Source organism: Lycium ferocissimum, chromosome 11, assembly GCF_029784015.1.
Source record: "Lycium ferocissimum isolate CSIRO_LF1 chromosome 11, AGI_CSIRO_Lferr_CH_V1, whole genome shotgun sequence".
Lineage (NCBI taxonomy): Eukaryota > Viridiplantae > Streptophyta > Magnoliopsida > Solanales > Solanaceae > Lycium > Lycium ferocissimum.
This window is the reverse complement of record NC_081352.1, coordinates 65,390,145-65,398,833: the sequence shown is the minus strand read 5'-3', so window position 1 is coordinate 65,398,833 and position 8,689 is coordinate 65,390,145.

Below are 8,689 nucleotides of genomic sequence, written 5' to 3'. Positions count from 1 at the left end.
ATTGATTATTGATGTTGCTAGGTTGGTTGTTGGTATTGTTGTTGTTGATTTGGCCGAGTTAAATTCTCGGGGTTGGCCTATTTACAGGGGAAGTGCTGCCCAAATTTCCGTAGAATTATGTGTTAGTTTGGAAATGAACTCCTGAATGCCTATAGTAACGTTGGTATTTAATGATATTGTGTAGATCTTGGGGAGCCCGAGGTTTGAGTTTGGATTGACTTTGAGAGCGGACGAGGTATGTGAAGCTTATCCTTCTTTCCTTTTGGCATGTCCTAGACGCAAGTAAGTTGTGATGTGTTATGAGCTTCGGGGGAAATTCTATTCTTAAAATCCGAGCAAGTTTATGATTCATATTTGCTTCTTGATATTGGCATCCTTAATGTGGTCAAGCTATGGACCGTATGTCTTTGATACGATTGGATTTGAAATGCTATGTATACGGTTTGTTCCGAAAGGATCTTATGTCTACAAATGTCCGTAACTTTCATATACAGAACCGGATTGCTTTGATAAGGTCGTAAACGATTCTTATTTGTTTCTTGATATTCGTATTTTTAATGTAGTCGAATTATGTTCCTTATGCCTTTTGTATGACTAAATTTCAAAAGTTGCATAAAAGTTTTGTTTTCAAAAGAGTTTTTGTTCCTAAACGATTCCGAAACTACGAACGACCGTAACTTTCAAGAAAGAGCTCGGATCGCTTTGATATCTTCGCTAATGATTTCATGACGTATAATGACTTTAATTTTCATAGGCGGGCCCGGATTGGGGTGACGCTCGTCCATGGGTCCCGCGACTTTGCTTTGTATAGGGCTAACGACTTTTGAAAGAACTTAATATGATTACCTTTCCGACACCCGAGTATGATTATATATTTGTCTATGAGCCCGTAATGATGATTCATATACTTATGATTCCGATGCGTAACTATGATTTCTGAAGTTCGGTTTGATATGTTCCCGAGTGATATTCGGAAGAAAATCTTATTTGACTACTGTTTTGGCTTATAAATGATGGTTCGTTTTGATTAACATATTAAGTCTTTGAAATTGTTTTAAACTGTATTTGGTTACTCATAACTCTGTTCGTGTATCCTGTTGTTACATTTTTCGCCAAGTCCCGGGCCGGTTATGTTATCGGGCGCACTATCTTTGTATTCTAAAGTAGGATGTGTATTCTGGAGTATGATATGTCCGGTTCGCCGAGCTCCTCTGTTATTGGGCCGGGTACCGTGTATGTGTGATATTGACCGCTGGGTATTTGACCGCGGTGTGCCGTGTGTATGCGATATTGACCGCTGGGTATTTGACCGCGGTATGCCGTGTATATGTGATATTGACCGCTGGGTATTTGGCCGCGGTATGTCGGGTATATGTGATATTGACCGCTGGGTATTTGACCGCAGTATGTCGGGTTTCGGGGATATGAAATCTTCTGGAATAGGATGTGTTATGGCGCCATTGACGGGCGGGCAACCATATTTTCTGAGCCCTATGCATGTTTTGTCCTTTGAAAATAAACATTTTGGTATTCTGGTTATTATGTTCACTTTCTGTACTTCTGTTCGATTATGACTCAGATTTGCTTACTGTATCTTCTGCTTTGCATACTCAGTACATATTCCGTACTGACCCCCTTTCTTCGGGGGCTGCGTTTCATGCCCGCAGGTACAGACGCACAGTTCGGTGATCCACCAGTCTAGGACACCTTTTCAGCTGTTGGAGTGCTCCCCTTTTTCCGGAGCCTACATTTTGGTATATATTCGTCCGTTGCATTTGTATTTGTTTGTTCAGGGGTACGGCGGGGCCCTGTCCCGTCATATGATTCTGTTGGTCTGTTTAGAGGTCTGTAGACGTATATGTGGGTTAGGCCTATTCATGTGTGTGTGTTTGTATGTTATATGTTCTGGGCGATCCTATTCGCCGTGGCAGCCTTGTCGGCTTGCATTTGTATATGTTTTGGGCCGTTGCGCCATTTGATAGCCTTGTCGGCTTCTGATATACATATGTTTGTGTTTGAGATGTGTTTGAGACAGTTTGAGATAATTTGAGACAGCGTCTGATATTTGTATACGTAAGCCATCTGTATGTGATTCGGATTTGACGAATGTGTTTGGGTGCCCAGCTCGGGCACTAGTCACGGCCTACGGGGTTGGGTCGTGACAAAAGAGAAGAAAACCAAAGAAGGGTTTTACTGATGAGTACTGGGAGAAGAGAGGAAAATCATTTTTGAAGTTGATGATTGAAGAATAAAATTTAGGGTCCTCCAACAAATACGCTAAGGACAGTAATGCAATTTGGTATACAATTAATCAACAAAAAGAACAAAAGGCTTAGTTGTGCTCATGAGCCTACAAAGTTGAGCTTTATGGAATCTAAACGTGACCTGAGACTGCATTTGGCCAGCTCAACATAACGTGAGAAAAATCGAGCTTCAACTGAGCCCTCATTGCCTCAACTACATATCCCTAATATGTATATTCAAGACAACACAACAAAATAGACGTTATACACGCTGCTACACAACAAGTAGTACTTGTAGATGCAGAAGCTGATATAAAATTCAAAGCAGAGAATAGCGTGAATTCTGATATGTCACGAATAAACCTATATCAACTCAAAAAAGGATATATAGTTAAAAAAGTACTAAAATTAATGAAGTAACAATTTGCCCAGAAAGGTAACATAACCATGACTCTTCAATTTCTAGGATAGCGCCTCACTAAAATCGGCTACATGCATCTTATAAGGCCAAATCATGCTAACAATCAAAGAAAAAAAAAATGTTCTTTGATCTTTCCATTTTTAATGTAGTTCATCACTCAAATCAGATTTCTCTACATAACCCTATTTTTGCAAATCATGGTTATTAACATACAAAGCAGCTAAAAATAAAAGAAAAAATGCAGAACTAGAAATTGAAAACAACGAAGAAGAAAAAATTATACCGTCTGAAAACAGAGTAAACAACAAGCAAAATTGTTAATCTCTTCGTTGGGTCAGAATCAAAACCACCTTTTCTCACTTTCGTTTTAAGTTGCAGAGTTTTCTCCATCGCACTGTTCGAAAAATAGCCTTTTTGTTCCTTTTATATATCCATCATGTAGTAAGGAATGTTTATTAGAAATAACAGATAGGCGCAGAGTTGTCTATCATGATCATGAGCCAATATTTAGTAGTATTACGATAATCTCGATGTTATAAATTGTGGCACGCTCAATACACGTGCACAATTTTTGAAATTTGTTTCAATGTTGAATATAAATTCTTTAAATCAATTAACTAAATGACTTTTTTTAATTGAGAAAAAAAATAATTTTCACTCGTAATTCTATTTTTTTAGAACGAGTTGAAGGTGTAAGCATTATTGTAGAAGACGAAGCATCAAATTTAGATTTATCGAGCTTCTGAAATAGAATGTGATTTTCATAAAGTTGGTCATTATGTGCCATAGACTGTATTAATCAAATCAGTAATGAATTGTACAAAATAAGATAAAACTTCATTGACAATCCAAATAGGGGAAGTGTCAAACCAAATAACTTCACTACATAGTGATAATATAAACTTAGCTAACTCATGGCTAGCCGATTTTTTATGTTATATTTTACTCCTTTCGGATCAAAGAAAGTGTCCACTTACCCTTTTTTTTAGGTTAAAAAACAGTGTCCATTTACCAAATCAAGAAACAATTAACACTGTTCTGCAAAAATTGCCCTTATTAAGTATTAATTGATCAAATCACAATACCTATTTAATTAGCGATAGTTTAATCAAAATTACCCCTAATAAGATCAGCAAGTAGAGTAGAGCATGATTCATGCTGCATGAAATATATAGTACTGAGCACTAAGTTTAAACACGAACATTTCAATCTTGTTTGGCATCTGCATCCTTCTCAGAAAGTTCAAGGATACTGGACATTGGTCACTCCTGTTGGATCCAAATGCACACGCAAGTATACGCGGTCGTACAAGTAATATAGTGATTATATAGAATCGGATGTCAAACCCACAGAGACTTATGACCAATACTTTCATGAAAATGAACTATTGCTACTAATTATGCAAGTAAAGAATAAAAGTTTTGGTTGTTTTGTAAACTAATACTATAATCTAAATAACTAATAATGTAACCAGAATTTGTGCCAAGAACGTATTTGAGTACTGCTTTTATCAAGATTTTAGAAGTATTCCAGGCTCGTGATTTGTTCACCAATCCTATTGAGTCGTTCAAGTATCACACCTTAGAAACTTTGTTCACAATTGTCAATTAACCGAATTATTAATCTCGTAATGTTCTCCCGAACCATTACTCGCCGATTCAAGATAACTCGCCTCCTATATTCCTATGATATTGACCTTTCAAGAATGCAATAAGAGCACGGCATGAAATTGATTGCGGTAACTAAGTATATTCCTATCCTAGTCACAAATCCTAGCCCAACTATAGGGATATTCAGATCACAATCTCGTTACTTCTTCTCCACATTAACAACGTCTTTCCCAAGCACATGTATCAATTATTAAATAGAACTCAACTGTTGCGGAAACAATCAAGCAATTAAGCACATAAGTAAAGAAGCAATTGCATACGAACAAGCTACTAAGATTGAAATACTTTTCAAACGTCAATATTCATGGCTAAGCCACAACCCCAGAGTTACGGTGTTTAGTTACACATGATTCGAGAATGGAAGCAAGAATTCATGATTAACATAGGGTTTCAATGTAAAGAAAAATAATAGAAAAGGAAGAAAACCTAAAAAGAGTTTCACACATCTCAAAATTCGTCCAAGCCGTCTTTCTAATGTTAAAAATGACTATTTATATGCTAGGGTAAATATAAGATAAGTTGGCCCAATCCCGATCCAAGTAGGACAACTGACGCCGCTTGTGCGCTAGCTATGCATCGCATGGCCAGTGTCTGATCTCCTCTGTGTGTTGCTTGTGTGGCTCATGGCCAATGCATGGCCTGTCTGAGATTCAGAGATGGGATTTTTGTGTGCTGGCTGTGCGACGCATGGCCAGCGCATAAGACCCTTCAGTGGTCGGATTCTGCCTTTAAGTCTTTGGAACTTCCTTCCCAACATTCAATCAACGTGCAAAGCCTCGGAATCAATCAAAAACTGCTCGGAATACCCTCCATTGGTCCTTGTTGTACCTATTCATACAAGCATACCAACATAAGCTCCTATACAATAATTTGCATTCAAAACTGCGATTAAAGTGCTAAGAAGTGAAATGCAAATGACACTAAATCTAGATATTTGTGCCAAATATCAACTCCCATAAAAAAATACCATTGATACAACATATTAAGCTTTAGATACTCGGCATAAAAGGCACTAACAGGCATGAAGACGAAAAACACACACAGTTAATGATAATAGTGTGAGCTGCATGTGAAATTTCAGTACATGTTTCCTATACATTAAACTTTAATTCCATTCCTACCAGGTCATAAGTTAGTATCACATAGTAAAAATCCGAAAAAATGCTACTGGTAGGATACATAAGATCCTACTGCTCATTTCAGTTTTTGGATTAGGCCTAAATATGAAGAGCTAAAATATGCTTAAGTGTTACAATTATGATGATCATTGAGTAATAAATATTTGATGCCACAAATTCACTTCTTTTTGGCAATTTCTTGGCAGCCATTAGGTTCATGATTTGTTTCAATTTGAGATTAACTTACCATCCAATTCGATCCCTCATCCATGCATGTCGCATGAAACAATCCTGTCTTTCAATTGCTCAGAGACAATAAAGTAATCTATTCTCATCCTTTTCCCACGATACTGCAAGTAACGTTATCATCACTCATCAGGACCATCAGTCCCTACAAAGGACCAAAGAACAAGAACAAATAACTTGATGGTAGTGGACAAACCACATTTATCAAAACGTGTTTCCATGGAAAGTCTTCTGAGTTATGAATATAGTACTTTAAATCACTTACTTCCCAATAGGATTTCCTGACCACGAGAAGCCACATTCCATATCCATGTCCTTGTCCTTGTGAAGAAATCTATATGCATCTACAAGCTTTCCTCTGAGAAATATGATTAACATTTTTTATTAAATGATTTCATTAAAAGAAGGGTGATACGCTCAAATTACACCTATTAATGGTATAACGCGGACGTTGTCAAATATAGTTACCCAACAAGGTTGGGGTCGAATCCCACAGGGAATAGGGTGTGAAAAGGTTACTAAAATCATAGAATGCTATGTTTAGGTCTAATGTCTTAATCCGATGATTTTGGTAAAAGTTGGGTGTTTAGTAACTAATTGCTAACTATTGCTTTGGTTGTGAATTTATTGTAAAAGAAACTAAGGTTGTGTCCCCTCTAGATAGAGTGTATGATCATGGGCGTTGATCTTGATATACTTCTAATGGATCATTATATGAATGCACTTAATCTCTATATGAATCTCTACTATTTCCCAATAAGTAAAGAATATTTCTTTCTATGATTTTCCCAAATATAAGAAAGTAACTATGCAGAACGATTAATCATGCCAAGTAAATTCTTCTTATTCCTAAGTGAATTTATTAAACAAAGTGTAAAGCTTTGAGTTCTTGTTGTTTATTCTTACCAACCCTAAATATTTTCCCAAATAAATCAAGGTTTATGGCTTTAATCAATGTTTGCAACCATTAATTATGAATGAAGAATGAAGAATAAACAAACCCTAATAATTCATTATTTGTATATCAATCACAAACCCAATCACAAAACACCCATCAATTGGGTTCACAACCCTAGTAAGGAAAATTAGCTACTCATAGAAGGAGAAGAACAATAAGAAGTAATAGAAATCATAATGCTTACAATTGATTGTTTGGAATTGAAGAGAATTGAATTGTAATTGTTTGTAATCTCCCAAAAGACTTCAAAACTATGAATAGCTAATACTAAGGAAAAATAAGACTGAGTTCTGTATTGAATAATATGAAGGAAACCTAGAATCAGGTATTTATAAGAGTCAAAGCCGTGCAAAACTGGACTGACAAAATTGCCCTCGACGGACCAATGTACGGACCGTACTTTTTATACGGTCCGTAGAATCAATGAACGCCTTCCGTGAAATCTCCTCCAGTAGTCAGATATACGATCAACTTTCACGGACCGTAAATATTATACGGTCCGTATAACTTGCCCGTAAATCCTCTTGTCTTGACAACTCTTCTGGAACCAACATACGGTGAGTTTTACGGACCGTAATTATTATACGGTCCGTACTTCTGCTCGGACATCCACTTCATGTAAAGACCCATTCTGTTAAGCATTCACGATGGGATTTACGGACCGTGAATAATCTACGGTCCGTATATTCCACCGTATAACTCAGGCTTCAGTTAATTTCTTTTTCTGAACATCTTTTTCACTCCATTTCCACGACTTGCTCCCGAAACACGTTAAATATCTGCAACATGTTACAACCACATCAAAAAGACCAAGACTTGCTCAAAAACAAGTAAAACTTATAGCCAAAAAGTATCGAATGTGCCATAATTTCACGGCACATCAACACCCCTAACTTAAAGTCTTTGCTTGTCCTCAAGCAAGTCGCACAATACAATGACTCGATCTACCACCTAGATATCGCAGAGTACTGATGTCTACATTGGTTTTGACTCTGAACTCCGGCATGCATGTTTTCTTTCAAAGACCACCCTATTTTTCTCTTTTAACCCATATGCACAGACCGAGAATGTTATGAATAACAATGAAGCTTCAATGCATGACATTACCTTATCAAGTATATTATGGTGCACACAAACGCTACTTTAGGCGGTCACTTTATTTGCCCAATTTTCATCCTTATGCCCTCACATAGACCAAAGAATGTCCCAACACACATATATACAATAAGAAAGGGGACGAAGACGAAAGAGAAAAGAAAAGCACTCACACTCACAAAGAACTTCATATCTACACATGCAAATACCATAGGCTTAACCTTATTTTCTATGTTTTCATCCTAGGCTCGTTCGGTTGTGATCATATTAGGGCTTGTTTTGGCTTGTAATATAGGCTTAGGGACGGGTAGGATACTTTTTGGATATTAGTGACTCACCCTCCTTGAACACTACAACATCTCTTCACCGTAATTCACCTCTTTTCTTTCCAACCCCTTTATTTCCTTTCAAGTTTTCGACCTCGATGTGATTTTATTCCTAACCACTTCACAAATCTTTTTGTGTTACAATTTTCTGATTTTTTTTTATTTTTTTTATTTTTTTATTTTTTTTATATACAACTATCACATCGAGTCTCCACTAGCAACCTCCACCACCCCCAACTTATGTTTTTAACATCTATTTCACATTTAATTCACCCCAACTTAGGCATTCTGCCTCATCTATCTCGTAGCATCAAGGAAGGAACAGGTGCGAAGATGGAATTATTGCACAAAGGGAATGGTTTCATAGTTGGCTAGCCAAGAAAAAGGTCAACAGGCTCAAAAGGGGAAACTAGAGATACTTTTACTTTTGGTAAGGCGTATTTAGGCAAAGTGACTATTTACACAAGGAAAGCCTAAGATCATTTCACAACCAAACTCGTTTCCGGATTTCAAACAAGACCAACTGGGCAAGTTCTAGATTATACATGCATAAACATAATCAACTAACAACTCACACACACATTGGCATAAGGACAATTATTTTTACAGTTG